Here is a 14,214-nt window from a genome sequence, read left to right on the forward strand (position 1 = left end):
CTCTTAAGTATCCCACATTCCAGCATGCCTCGGGGGCTGCGGGGGGATTAACAATTCACAGAGGGCTGGGCTGCTGCCTGCACAGTGTTCAGAGAAGGAGAGAGGATATGTGAAAAAGGAGCTGACTCACTGAGCAGGAAGGATTTCCCTCCAGGATACACCCTGAAGCTTCAGGAGCAGGCAGGCAGGCAGGGCACTGCCCAAGGCTGGTCCCCCACCCCCAGGGAGGCTTCCTCCAGCCTTTAAGCACCAGATCAAGGCAAGAGAAGGCATCCAGAGGTGAGGTAGACACAGCTAGGTCTGCCGTAACCACCCAGATCAAAGCACACCACACCCTCCAGCCCAGGTCCCCTCCAGAGGCGTGCTGGGTCCCCAGCCTGCAGGTACTCCTGTGTCCTTTGGGCTGGAAACCCTACCTGTCTCTGGAGAAAAGGCTCTTCCCCAGGGATCCCTCCAGGAATCACCAGTTGAGCAGGATACTCTGTCCTGAACTCCCATAGGATCCTGCATCCTGCCTGTCCTGGAACTCTGCTAGCCCCACCATCCTGTGTCATGGGCTGCCTCCACGCAGACTATGAACTTCTCTCAGTGGTAAAGAGTCCACCTGTTGGTGCAGGAGACGTGGGTTCAGTCCCTGGGTCAGGAAGATCCCCTGGAGAAGGAAATGGCAATCCACTCTGGTATTCCGGAGTATCTCATGGACAGAGGAGCCTGACGGGCTACAGTCCATGGGGCCGCAAAAAAGTCAGACTCAACTTAGAGACTAAACAACAACCCTGAGAGTTGTTGCTCTGAGAGTACAAGGTCTGTGTCTGTATCACTGCCCAGCTGCATGCAGTTCAAACCCCACCGCCCAGAGTGGGGTTCGCTAATGTCATCACTAATGATATCATTACTGAGTGAGATGCCCTAGATGAAAGTCTGAGTACACAGCACAGCGATGTAACGTGGGCAAGGGGAGATGCTCTGTGTGGGTGAGCTGCAGTCTTTATAGTGAAACAGGCTCTAGGCTGTCAGTAGAAATGTTTCTCTGTCAATTGACTCATGGGTTCATTCATTCAGCGCGTATCTTTGGTGCCAGTTGACACTATCTATACACAGAAGATCCGAAAGTTTAGACATAAAGGAAGGCATCACTGGGCATGTAAAGGCACGAACACCACAATGCATGGCAGGTGATGCACTGCAGGTCAAAGGCAGGGGTGGATGGTTCTACTAGGGACCAGCAAAAAAGTTAATTTGGCAAACAAGGAGGAGGCAGGACTGCTGGGTAGCGGAGAACCATGACGGACATGGGACAGAGGTGCAGCTAGTGGAGTGAAAAGCATTTCAGTCCAGGGTCATGGAGTATTGAGACGTTTTACAAAATCCCCAGGCGAGGACTTTCCTGATGGGGCAGTGGGTAAGAATCCACCTGTCAAGGCAGGGGACACAGGTTCGATCCCTGACACGGGAAGACCCGCACGCTGCGGAGCATCTAAGCCCTTGTGCCACAACCACTGAGCCTGCGCTCCAGAGCCGGAGAGCCACAACCTCCAAGCCTGTCTGCTGCAACCACCAAGCCTGTCTGCCTAGAGCCTGTGCTCCGCAACAAGAGGAGCCACCGCAGTGAGAAGACGCAGGCTGCAACTAGAGAGGAGCCCCCACCTGCCACAACTAAAGAAAGCCCCTGCACCACACTGAAGGCTCAGAGCAGCCAAAGAATAAATAAAAACACTAAAATAAACCCCCCAGGAGCACTGACATGCTGACCATGGAGAGAGACAGGGACGAGGACTTGAGGCTTCAGCTTGGTTCCTACTTTCTTCTTGGGTGGGGCTCTAGGCTGGGCTGCTTAAGAGTTCAATCCTGAGTCCTGATGAGCCTCAGGATCACCGACAGATGCTGAGACATCCTGAGCTGCTGCTGCCCTCAGCATCCAGATGAGGCCAATGTGACAAATTAAGAGACCCTGGTTGGGAAGGGGTTGCTTTAGAGGACCCTTTTCAGGCTGTGACTGTTTTCATCAAAACCTCCCCCAACAAAATGCTTTTCCTTCTCATTCAGGTATGATTAGAAAAATGACCAGGCTTTGAGCTAAAAATACTAATGCTTTATGTTCCTCTACAGAGAGGGGGAAATAAGACAAGAGAATCTACGAAAGTAACAAGGAATTTCATCCTTCAGTGGACTTCAGAATGGATATTTTAGACGCAGCCATCCATAAACATTGGGTAATATCATACTCTCTTCGTGCCGAATGGATTCCACAGACTGAGCCACAAATCTGCATTTAACATCCTCAGTGATGGCCGGCATCCTCCGTGCCCAGGTAGACAGATGTGTAGTCAAGGGCCAATCAACCAAATAGCATCATCTGCGGGCCTGAGTCAGCTGGGGAGGGGCTTGGAGCCAAAGAAACCCCATCAGCCCCCTGCCGGCGAGCTGTCTTTTGGATCCTGGTGGCTGCAGGGCTCGTAGGGTGCTGAATAATTTGACTCCAACTGCAATCCATGCATTATCTCGACCACCTGCTTCCATTCTTACCCTCAACTCAGGGCTGAGGGGAACACGGTTGACTGTCCTTCGGGCTATCTCTCTATCCTCTGACAGCCCTGGGATTTCATGATTGTGCTTCTCCCCTCCTGTCCAGCCATCCCCAGGCCTTCAGCTCCCCGCTTAAGCATCACAGCCTCCGGGACCACCCCTGATGAATCAGCTGCCTATTCTGTGATGACTTGTTGATTCGAGGCAGTAAATGCCAAGCTTGCCACACACACTCAGTGCCACCTCTCTCCCAGCCCCACTTGCACCAGGCTTCCTCCCTATCTTGTCTTGCTGCCTTAACCAAGCTATACACACACACACACACACACACACTTCAAACCTATAAAACCTCATCCCTCACACACACACACACACACACACACCTCAAACCTATAAGGCCCTATCCCTTCCCACTGAGTTTCCAGTAATCCAGGTACTTTCCCATCTTTGTCAAACTAAGTTAAAAACTCAGAACCTCCACCTCCTTCAACCATCAGCTGAAACGTCACCTCCTCCCTGAAGCCCCTCCTGACCAGAATCCATTAAGCTGCCCTTGCACATTGGTGCCCCTCGACCCCTGGTGCCCCCACATCATCTCCCCCTCCAAACAGCAGTTTGTCCATGTGGCTGTCACAGATGGAAAACAAGTACCCATCTCAGCCATATTCAGACTGTAACGTCTGGGTCTAAACCACCTTTAACCTCCCTGATCCCCACGCTGCTCCTGACACATGGGAACCTATCTCACTCCACAACTGGGAACAGGAAAACTAAAAGGGCTTCCTTTCCTCATTTTATGAGCTAGAAACCTGGCTCCCACGAGGATGGGGCTTGAGAAGACTCAGGTCTCAAGGGGCTTCCCCTTCCTTCCCCTCAATTCAGAAGCACGTGTCTGCGATCACCAGTGAGGCAAATGCTGCCCCAAGAAGATTGTGCCCAGCTCTGTCTATTCTGGATCTGGGAAAAGCAGGTAACTGTGTGTTTAATAAAAGCCAGCATTACAGGGAGGGGATTCACATTGTATCTACCCAGCCCCACACTACACATCTTACATGCTTTATCTCCTGTATCCTCAGAACAACCTGATGAGCAAAGTCCACCTACCCCAGTTTTACAGAACAGGAAACCAAGACAGTGAGTATCATAGTCTTTGCCTGGCCGGGCACAGGGCTATTAAATGCTCAAGCTGACTCAGGGTTCAAGCTCCAGTGGCCTGGGTCCAGACCTGCAGCTCAGAACTGCGTGTGAGCCCTACCCCTCTGTGTTTGAACTTCTTCAGCACAATTTCAAGAATATGGCTGGTGCTCCAGAGACTGGATGGCCCGCACACGTTTAGATCAACTTGTCAATGGCAGCCTTGCTCACAACAGATCTTCCCCATCTCTCCTCCCCTGACTCGGGAGGCTGACAGAGCGGTATATTGTATTTCCAAAGGTGTCTTTCATTAGAAAAATATATTCTTTTGATCACCCCCTGTCTTCCCAAAGTCACAAAGGCTGAAGATTAAGTTGCCAAGTGGAATTCCATTCATCATGGAGATAAACATCAGCCTTCTACTCCCCCATGGCCACCTGCCAAGAGCACATGTCAGCTGGTGGGCAGCTGGAGACAGGACAAGATGGTCTGGCCTGCAGAAGCCTGGGTTTGAATCGAAGCTTTGCTTCTGCTCTTGGGCACATCACTTCTCCTCTCTTGGTTTGTGTTTCTCCATCTGTACAGCAAGGCTGGCCTTTCTAAACTACGTGATGACTGAGCGAATGAACTGATGAGTTAATCAATGATATAATATACCAGCCCTTTTCTTGCTCTGAGATATTCTGACTCTGATCCATTTCTCTAATGAACCACCCAGCTCAGTGACTGGCCAGACAGAATGAAGGTACGTGGATGTAGGGCCGGCATTATACACATAGTCTATGAAACCAAGGCGATGATTCACAGCAACAAAGCTTTGAGCTGGACCCCAGGCAGGATGTCTGGTTTATGAAGGTTGGGTCTCTCCCTTTCTGCTCACACTTAAACCCAGCTATCCATCCACAGGCCACCAGCATGGGGCGAGGCGCTGCCCAGGGTTGGGGGCAGCTGGGCTGGGGGCCACGGAGTTGAACACAAGCTGACCTCTCAAGGTCTCTCCAAGTTCCACTGTCTCTGATTCCCTAATAGTCCCTGTGAATAATAGATCTGGTCTCTGACACTGTACATGATAAAGTGACCCGGTACAAAGTCCTATTAAGATAAATCACATTTAAGTTTAGGAAATTATATGTTTGAATCCTGTAATTTAATGTCACTGTGATGCCAGAGAGGAAGGAGAGGGAACTCAATTAGAGGCTAATTAGTCCACGCGACTCCCAGTCCCGGGCTGCCTCCTGCCTCTGCTGCAGGCAGTTAATCAGAATAACCCCTAACCCCAGTCCTGGTGCCTTAGTCTCTCTGCCTATAAAATGGGAAGAGTCCTAGTGAAAGAGGGAAGCGTGGCCTTGAATGAGAGAAGGAAGCAAGGGCTCCAAGGAAAGACCTGAGTGTCCCCAGTTCAGCGCCACTGTCTCCCCACCTCCCAGCATCTTCCCTCCTGGGGAAGGGGCCTGCGGCTCCTCCTGGAGTCCCGGTAGGTTTCACAGGGTGTGTGCAGTCTGCACCACAGATGTAAAGTCTGTCTGTAGGGGGTCAAGTTTGAGGGTGGATCTCAGAGCTTCCATCAGGTCTTCAGAAGGTGGCAGAGCTCAAACCATCACAAAGTACCACACGCTGAATCCTTTCCTTCAGCATCAGTTACTCTCAAGTCCCTTCATCTCTAACCACCATCGTCCACTGTTTTCACTCTGGGCACGCTGCTGTTCCTGCTGTGGCCAGTGTGATTCCAGACACCATCCCACCTCCTCACACCATCCTGTGGTCTCTCTCAGCACCACCCACCCTGACAGACAGCGCTCTTTCCAGCCTCACTGCTCGTCTCCTAGGAGCCACCTCCATCGATCCTCACCCATCCTGGCCTCTCTCTGGCATCAGCCACTCTATGCTACTTCACTGAATCCCCATCCCCTTCCAGACTCTGTGAACCAAGTCTTCCCAGAATCACTGCTGGGTGAGCTTCTCTCGTACTTCTCTTGGGCTCCAGCCTCTTCCCTTCTTCACTCATGCATCATGCTCTTCCTGGTCAACCCTTCCAGGGCCTCCAGGCTGAAGGGACCCAGGTTAAAGCCTGCCTCTTGGATCCCATAGAGGCCCCTGGCATTCAGCATTTAAGAGCAAACTCAGGGACTTCCCTAGTGGTTCAGTGGTTAAAACTCTGTGCGTCCAATGATGGGGAGGCAGTTCGATTCCTGATCAGGAACTAAGATACCGCATGCCAAGTCCTGCGGCCACAAAGTAAATAATTTAAATAAAACCAGTTATAAACACAGGTTAAAAAAAAAAAAGGCAAACACATTCATGTCACATCCATCTCATGCAGCTGAGATTGCTACAGACTCAGCTGCTATAAGCAGAAGATTCCCCCTAAACCTCCTGTCTCTTTCACCTCCAGGATTCTGTTGGACACCATATTCTGAGACTTGAGGGGTTCCTGCCAAGTCTCTGATGGGAGGAATATTCCATCAGCGGAACATGAGGGTCAAGGTTCCCATGAAGAGGTTAATACATTGAAGGAAGCTCCATAACAGATAGAGTGGAGGTTCCAGAATGCCTGGTAGAAGAAGGTGGGAGAGGGTGGCTGGGGGCTGAGCAGGGGTGTGGAGGCCATAAGGAAGGAGACAAGAGAGCTCAGTCCAAGGAGACGTGCCCCTGAAACGGAGACAGTGATGGGCAGGGTCAAGGGCAGAGTGAGATCTGGGAGGAAGGAGGTGAATGGGATGAACTGACTTCTAGGTTCAGAATGGAACATGGGTGCCAGTCTTCTGTGGCACTGCCACAGTATGCCGCCCCCACCCCCTGCTGCCCGCCAGGGTCTGAGCCCACCTTGTCTTCTTAAAGCTCAACAGATGGGTGAGTAAGGGGGTGAGAAGAAAAAAACCTAGCAAGGGATACAAGCCTATGACAGCATGGCAACCCAGCCCTGTAGGATGCAGATGGAAGGCAGTGGCACAGGAGGCCTCGGGACCCAACCAGCACCAAAGGAGGGGCAGGAACAAAACCTGGGTGCTTAGTCTCCAGTAATCAGTATCAAAGAAAGATTTCCTTTATGATGGCTTGGACCAAATGATGATGGTGACAGTGACGACTCTGATAGAGATAATAAGAGAAGAACTTCTCTTTTGGCCGCACTTACTAAGTCTTAGTATAGTCTTAAGCTTTAATAACTTCAGAGAGAGAAATGTTATAAATATACAAAAACTCATTTGAAAGTTGGCCTAAATTTCTTTTGCATTTATTCACTTTTGTGAATTTTTAAAAATAAGTCTTTAAATTTCCTTTATTTTTTTTTCCCTTCCCAGTCCCTCTGGCTGAACACAGCAAATATTGACTGAAATGAAAATTAAAATGCAAAGTGTAGAAATTCACAAAACTAAACACTTCAAGAATGGAAAAACTTCAACTTGCAAATAATGCATTCGGTAGGTTGATAGCATAAATGCTTCTGATGTTATTAAAGCTTAAAATCGCGAAAGCTTTTGGGACGCTTTGTATTTAAAAGCCATCCTCTTAACTAATTCTCCCGACAATCCCCTGAAGGGTAGGTACCGTGATCGCCCCCATTTTAGAGACAAAAAACTGAGGGTCAGTGAGGTTAGAAGACTTGCCTGAGGTTACTCAGGGGGAAATTCCATAACAGAGGCCACTGCCTCTTGTGATCAAAATGAAGCTCCGCCTAAGGAGAGGTTTAAGAAGGATGTCCCCAGCTCAGGCAACCGTCCCTCTCGGGGGACCTGCCACACAAGCTGCCTACATAGCAGGGAATTATTTCAACAGAATGCAAACCAAGGAAAAGCAGACAGTGGGCCTCAGAGATTGTCTCAGGAGGAGAGCTCCAGGGTGTAAATGGGATCTGAGCCTCAGGCTGGGGGAGAGGGGACGAGCGGGAGTGTTTGGGGGATGTTGACACTGACTGCGTGGAGATATTCGGGTCCACTCTGATGGGAGGGTGTGGATCAGATAGGGAAGGGCTAAGGGAGGGTAACAGGAAACCCAAAGGGAGACCAGAGTGCTGCAGGGAGTGGAAATGGATGAGAAGTGTGGGGCTTGGTGACATGCATGCCCTGTGTGGCTGCTCAAATATTAATCCACAATACATTTTAATGACAGAGACAGCAGTGAGCGTGGGAAGGAACATGAAGGACTTTGGGTACCCTGAATAATGGGGTTGTCACTCCAGGTTCTTATGGTCTCTTCTTGAGCAGGAGCTTCAGCAAAACCTTTGGCCAACAGTCAAGGTGCCAGATGTCACTTCCAAACGTGAACCAGCAGCTCCCTCACAATCGCATCGTAACAGGCATCTCCTAAGATGACCACCCCCACAGACCGCATCTCAGATCCCCAAGATACCTGGCCTTTCCTACTGGGCAAGGGTCAGGCTTGGGGTCGCAGAGGCCCATTAAACCCTGCCTAAGGACTTTCCTGGTGGAGACAGGAGACAGCCAGCATGGCCACAGTCAAGGTGGGGAAGAGAGGCCCCACCCACTGGACAGAGCAGCGTGCCCCAGCCATCCATCTGCAGCACCTTCGTCCTTCAAGGAGATACAACGGGCTTGGACAACACAAACCCACAGCTGAGGGTCTCTTGGCTCCTTGGCAGCCATGGTGAGGTAAGTGAGCCCAGAGGCCAGTGCCCCCGACTCCCCAGGCCCCATCCCTGCGCCCACGGAGCCACCTCTCCAAGGCTCAGTTCAGGTCTTGGAGAGTTAAAGTCCCCAACCTGGGATGCCTGCAGGCCATTCACATTCTGACCTTCCTGCAGGACAAGGTGAAGGGGGCTCACACCTGGGAGGAAAGGGGTGGCATTGCGCTTGGTGAGGACATCCCATGTGGGGGCATGATGAGGGGAACGGGGGCCTACATGTGAGTCCCGGCTTCCCCTTTAGGTTCAGTTTCCTCAAGCAGAAGTTGGAAGCCACAGTAGTAATACCTGTCTACCTCACAGGATGTTGAGGATCAAAATGCAAAAATGCCTCTGACAAGGCAAATGTTACATAAATGCCATTTGCCTCTTCTCCTCCCTTATGCAACTACAGAATCATTCTTCCAAACAGACCTCCATATCCCTCTCTTCTCACAAACTGCCAACCTCGGTTTATACATCAGAAAATCCAAGGCAGTAAAGCTGCCTTCCAGACAGGGCTGCTATGGCCAGTTGCTCAGGCTGTGCACTGTACAAATCCAGGGGCATCACATATAAAGGGCACTCCTGGAGCTGAGCAGAGCTGTGACCTTCCATACAAAGGGCTAGAATTTCATTTGTTAGATCAGTTTGGAGAATGCCAAAGACTGCAAAGATTAGCTATCATCACAACAGTTATCCAAAGAAGTTTTATAATCACCCTCTCTCCACTGATCCTCTACTGGCAGAGTCTACATGTTTCTAGTACTTAGACTTCCTAGCTCACTGTACAATCATCAATAACAATGACAAACACACACACACAAATTATATAAACTCTGATTTTAATTACTACCCCCAAGATCCCTCTATCTCATAAACCCAGTGTTTTCCAAACTTGAATGTGTATGTGAATCATTTACAGAACTGTGAAAATGCAGATTCTAACTGGGGGGAGGAGGCTGAGGAGGATGAGAAGGGAGGTGCCGAGATTCTGCATTTCTGACAATCTCCCGGGTCCTTGTTACGGTGAGGCTGATGCTGCCATTTTATGGCCCACACTTTGCAGAATGAATTGTAACTCCCCACCACCAGGCACTGGCAGGAGGGATGAACTTTCTTTTCCTCTTGATTTGTTAAGGACTAGCTAGAAATAACAGGTCAGGAAACTGAGGCCCAGAGGTCACATCTAGCCTGCACCCTCTCCTGCTAAGTACAGTTTTATCCAAGCCCGTGTATTTGCATTTTGCCTGGGGCTGTATTTATTTCTGTGTTTCTGTCCTGTCTAAGGCTGTATTTATTACACAGGCATGTCTATTTATTTTCATGCTCTCCATAGCCCTCTCTGCACAATGGCAGCAGCTTTGGGCTGAATAGTTGTGATGGAGACCATGTGGCCTGCAAAGCTGGAACTGTGTATTCTGGTCTTTAAGAAAAAGCTTGCTGAGCCCCAGGAGAGACGACCAAGCCATTAAAGTGAGACAAACGTGAAGTGAGTGGGTGCCGGGCCAGAGTGAGACAGACAGGGGAGAGGAAGGCTGAAGCGGAAATCCAGCACGCTCCATTACGCTGTTTTCAGCCCAGGGCCCGGCCAGCCCACTTGTTTCAGAGGAGAGTTAGCTCTTGTCAGTCACTCTCCTCAGCACGATACTAGATGGGGTCTCCTCAGGGTTCCCTGCTGGTGGAGAAACCCGATACACCCCGGGAAGCTGTGGCAAGTCCATCTTGGCCTCCATCACAGAGGCCTCATGGAGTTGGCAGAAGCCAGCTGTAGGCAGGGGACTGAGATTCTGTTTGCTGCGGACCAAGCTGTTCTAGGAAACCCAGCTGCCCCCGGGTGTGTCTAGAGGCATGGCCAGCCACCCCCTCAGAGGGCCAATTCACCCTGACACGAGGCCACCAAGCAAAGGATCCACTGTCGAGAGGCTGGCTGTAAACAACCCCTTGGGGGTGATTCGGCATTTGTTCAGGATACATACTGACGGGGTTGTGTAGACTCTCCAAGCTGACTTGCTCTGCTCCCTCGCATGAGTCACAAATTCTCTCAACCAGGCTGCTGAGCAGGTGACTCCAGCATCTGCTGGAATACTTCTGGTGGTGGGGAGCTCACTACCACACATGCACATGTTTGTGTAAATACCTGTGAGGAGGCAGCTCAGTGAGCTGAGCTCACATTTGCTTCCACATGATGCCATCTGCTCTCCAAGACTTGTGCTGCAGAGACACAGAGAAAGTCTCAGCTGCGTCACCAGCATCAAACTTCAAACCTCTTCCTGGGGGTGACCTTGGTTGGATATGCTGCTTGACCCCTAGGAGCCTCCATCCCCTCACCTTTGCACTTTTCATTCACTGAGTCATGTCTGACTCTTTGTGACCCAGGGACTGCAGCAAGCCAGGCTTCCCTGTCCTTCACTATCTCCCAAGTTTGCTCAAATTCATGTCCATCAAGTTGGTGATGCCATTCAACCATCTCATCCTCTGTTGTCCCCTTCTCCTCCTGCCCTCAATCCTTCCCAGCATCAGGGTCTTTTCCAATGAGTCAGCTCTTCACATCAGATGGCCAAAGTATTGGAGTTTCACTTTCAGCATCAGTCCTTTCAATAAATATTCGGGGTTGATTTCCTTTAGGATTGACTAGTTTCATCTCCTTGCTATCCAAAGGACTCTCAAGAGTCTTCTCTAGCACCACAGCTTGAAAGCATCAATTCTTTGGTGCTCAGCTTTTTTCATGCTGGGAAGGCCCTAACTGAACACAGAGAATGTTTGTGAGGCATTGTGTGGCAGTGGTAATCAAGCTGTCTGCAGGATGTCATGTGATGCTCATGCCAACTGTGATGAGTGGAGACCATTAGTCTACAAATAAGGAAACAGGCTCAGAGGGTAAGTGACTCAGCTGGGGAGGGGAGGGACAGGGCAGCTTTCATATCCAAGCACACTGACACACCTGAATGCTCTGTGGGTCTCGTCATCTCTCCAGAAAATAGGGGAGCAATATGGAGAGAAGGAAATCCTCAGGCCTCCCAATTCCAGATCTGAGAATCCAGAACAGGCCCCTGAAGGCTTAAAATACATCAGGTCAATCAAAACCTCTCTTTGTTTAGCAAAAGGAAATGTTTTATCAATTCCTCTGACAGGAAATTTGATTTCCATCCTTATCACCACTTTATCATTTCTTCCCAGCTGCTACCAAGATCACAGCTTCAGAGATGGTTAAATGTTTGTCACATTTAATATGATCATCCCCATTTTTCACATACAGGAAGCTGATGGAGGCTTGTTGGAATTGCTGGGATTAAATCTCGGCTGCTTGTGCAACTGTGTGTGCAGGACTGGTGTGCACATGGCTGCCTGGATGTCTGTCGTCCAGATGGCACCAGATGGGGTCTTCTGTGATAAGCAGGAGTGAGGCTGGGCAGCTGGAGACAGGGGCCGGTGGGATGCTAAGTCCTCCTCTGCACCCATGTCCCTAATATTCCTGCTTCTATTCAGTTCTTCCCATCGTGCATGCGTGCAAGTTGCTTCAGCCGTGTCCAACTCTTTGCAACCCTATGGACTATAGCCCGCCAGGCTCCCCTGTCCACAGGATTCTCCAGGCCAGAATACTGGAGTGGGTTGCCATGCCCTCCTCCAGGGATCTTCCCAACCCAGGGATCAAACCCACATCTTTTATGCCTCCTGCATTGGCAGGCGGGTTATTTACTACTAGCACCACCTGGGAAGCTCTCTTCCTGCCACCCCCGTCTTTTCGAAGGCTTCCATCTCTCTCACCTGCATTCCTTCAATCCTGTCCTCCAAGCCAGTGTCCGCAGCTCCCTCTGCCAACCTTCCCCCACCTTCCCCCCACACAATCATCAGGGCGGTCCTTCTCAATTGCAGATCCAATCATGTCACATCCCTGCTCTGAATCTGTCAGTAACTTCCCAAGGTAGATCTCAGTCTCCAGGACACCTGCCAACAAGTTCTGCTCTGCGGGACCTCTGCCTGCTCTGGAGCCTGCTCCATGATTGCAGCCTCTGCGGGCTCCTTCCAGTCACCCTGGGTCAGGCTCTCACCTCCACACTCTGCCACCTCTGCCTGGAGCCCGCTTTCCAACTCTCCTAGACGGCAGGTTCGAGGCGGCTGCCTCCCTCCACAGATGGCAGCCTCCGTCCTCTCCCCTTGAACCCGAGCAGGCTCCATGGCTGCCTTGTCCAGCGGGGCCCGGGGGAAGAAACGCCCTGCTGGCCTGTGCCCCCCATGCCTTAAGGGACTGGCAGCTGCCACTCCCTCTCTAGGGAGCTCTGCGTGACCTGTAAGACAGTGGTCTGCCTGCCAGAGAGGCCAGTTCTCAACCATCCCCACCGAGGTCCCAGGCATGAGAGCAAAGCCTTCTTGCATCCCCTAGACCAGGCTAGCGTCCAGCTGAAGGCTGTCAAAGGACCTCAGCTGATGCCAGGTGGAGCAGAGGAACCCCTGAATGAGTGCTGTCCAAACTCCCAACTCACAGAACCAGGAGACACAACAAAGTGGGGGCTGTTTTAAGCTTTAAGTTTTGGGAAAGCTATTACAGATAACCCCGTTCTCTCTCTCCCTCCCCTGTGTTGACTAGCAGGCATGCCTCCTTCTCTCTGGAAGCCGTTTCTGATGACACCAGCCCATTGTAGGTGCGTCTGCTCTGTATTCCCATGGGCATCCTCACCTCACCCACCTGACTGTGCCCGGCTGCTAACTTCTCTGCCACCACCTTACTAGGTCCCCAGAGACGAGGATCCTGTGTCTGTCTGCCTCAGCATCGTGCCTTCGACAGAGAGCATGGTAGTCGTTACATAAGTATCTCACGGAAGAGTGAATGCACAGGTATATGGAACACTCATGACACCTAAGGGGTTCCCGATTAGGGGTGAGAGGTAAGCTAAGGGCACAACCAAACGCTTAAAACCAGCAAGCAGGGTTCGGTGACTCTCCATCAAGGTTAGGCAGGAACTGAGGCATAAACTAGGTCCAGCTGGAGGACACTGGGTAAGTAGATATTCCAATACACGCCCATTAAACTTCTCTAAACATCTTCATCTGTGGTAAGTGATTCCTAACACTTTTTGCTGTCGTTCAGTTGCTGAGTCATGTCCAATTCTTTGCAACCCCATGGACTGCAGCCCACCAGGCTCCTCTGCCTCCACTTTCTCCTGGAGTTTGCTCAAATTCATGTCCATTGAATCGGTGATGCCATCCAATCATCACCTGCCCCCTGCTTTCGCCTTCAGTCTTTCCCAAGATAAGACAGATAACAACTCCCTCCCACCAACAGCCATTGCAGACACCTACACTCACCTGAACACTGGCCTAGTTTGTCCATTCATTCCTTCACGCATTCATTCATTCAAGAAGCATCTATCAAGCATCTCCTGCGTACCAGATGCATTGCCAGTTGCTGGAGATTCAAAGCCAAAATCACGAAGTCACCAGAGCCATGAGGGCCAGACCTGGAGCACCTCAAACAAACTTGGTGCTGATCAGGGAAGGCTGCTCGAGACCTCGGATGGGTTCTTGAGAAAGGGTGAGTGGCACTGAGGGGAGCTGGGTGGGAAGGAGGAGTCCCAGGTATAGAATTCCCTGCATCCCTTGCTTCTGAGTCATCAAGAAAGACTGCCCATGGCTGATAATCATGAAATTAAGAGCAGCTGGGAACTGGGGCTAGAAAGGGGAGGTATCCTTGTAGTGGGGCAGGAGAAGATGCTTCTCAGAAGAGAGAAATGAAACAGGCAAAGCCCAAGGCCTCCAGTGATGGAGAAAGGCTGAGACTTGTTAAAGAGGGGGAAAAAAATGAAAAGCTTGAGGCAAAAGGCAGAGTTAAAGCTTAATTAAGAAAGTAGGCATTTCAGGTTCACACACATAAGCAAACAGAATCCCCCGGCCCCTCCTGATCATCACCGAGTAATTGCTTTAAAGCGGTGGTTTGT

The 14,214-nt window shown here is 50.7% G+C and overlaps 1 long non-coding RNA gene across 1 annotated transcript in view; it reads right to left on the reverse strand.

The window, feature by feature from the left end:
• The window catches only part of LOC139177080 (uncharacterized), a 240,738-nt gene that overhangs the window by 9,848 nt on the left and 216,676 nt on the right, over positions 1 to 14,214 (reverse strand). The window lies entirely within an intron of this gene.

The sequence above is a fragment of the Bos indicus genome, chromosome 18 (genome assembly GCF_029378745.1).
Source record: "Bos indicus isolate NIAB-ARS_2022 breed Sahiwal x Tharparkar chromosome 18, NIAB-ARS_B.indTharparkar_mat_pri_1.0, whole genome shotgun sequence".
Taxonomy (NCBI): domain Eukaryota; kingdom Metazoa; phylum Chordata; class Mammalia; order Artiodactyla; family Bovidae; genus Bos; species Bos indicus.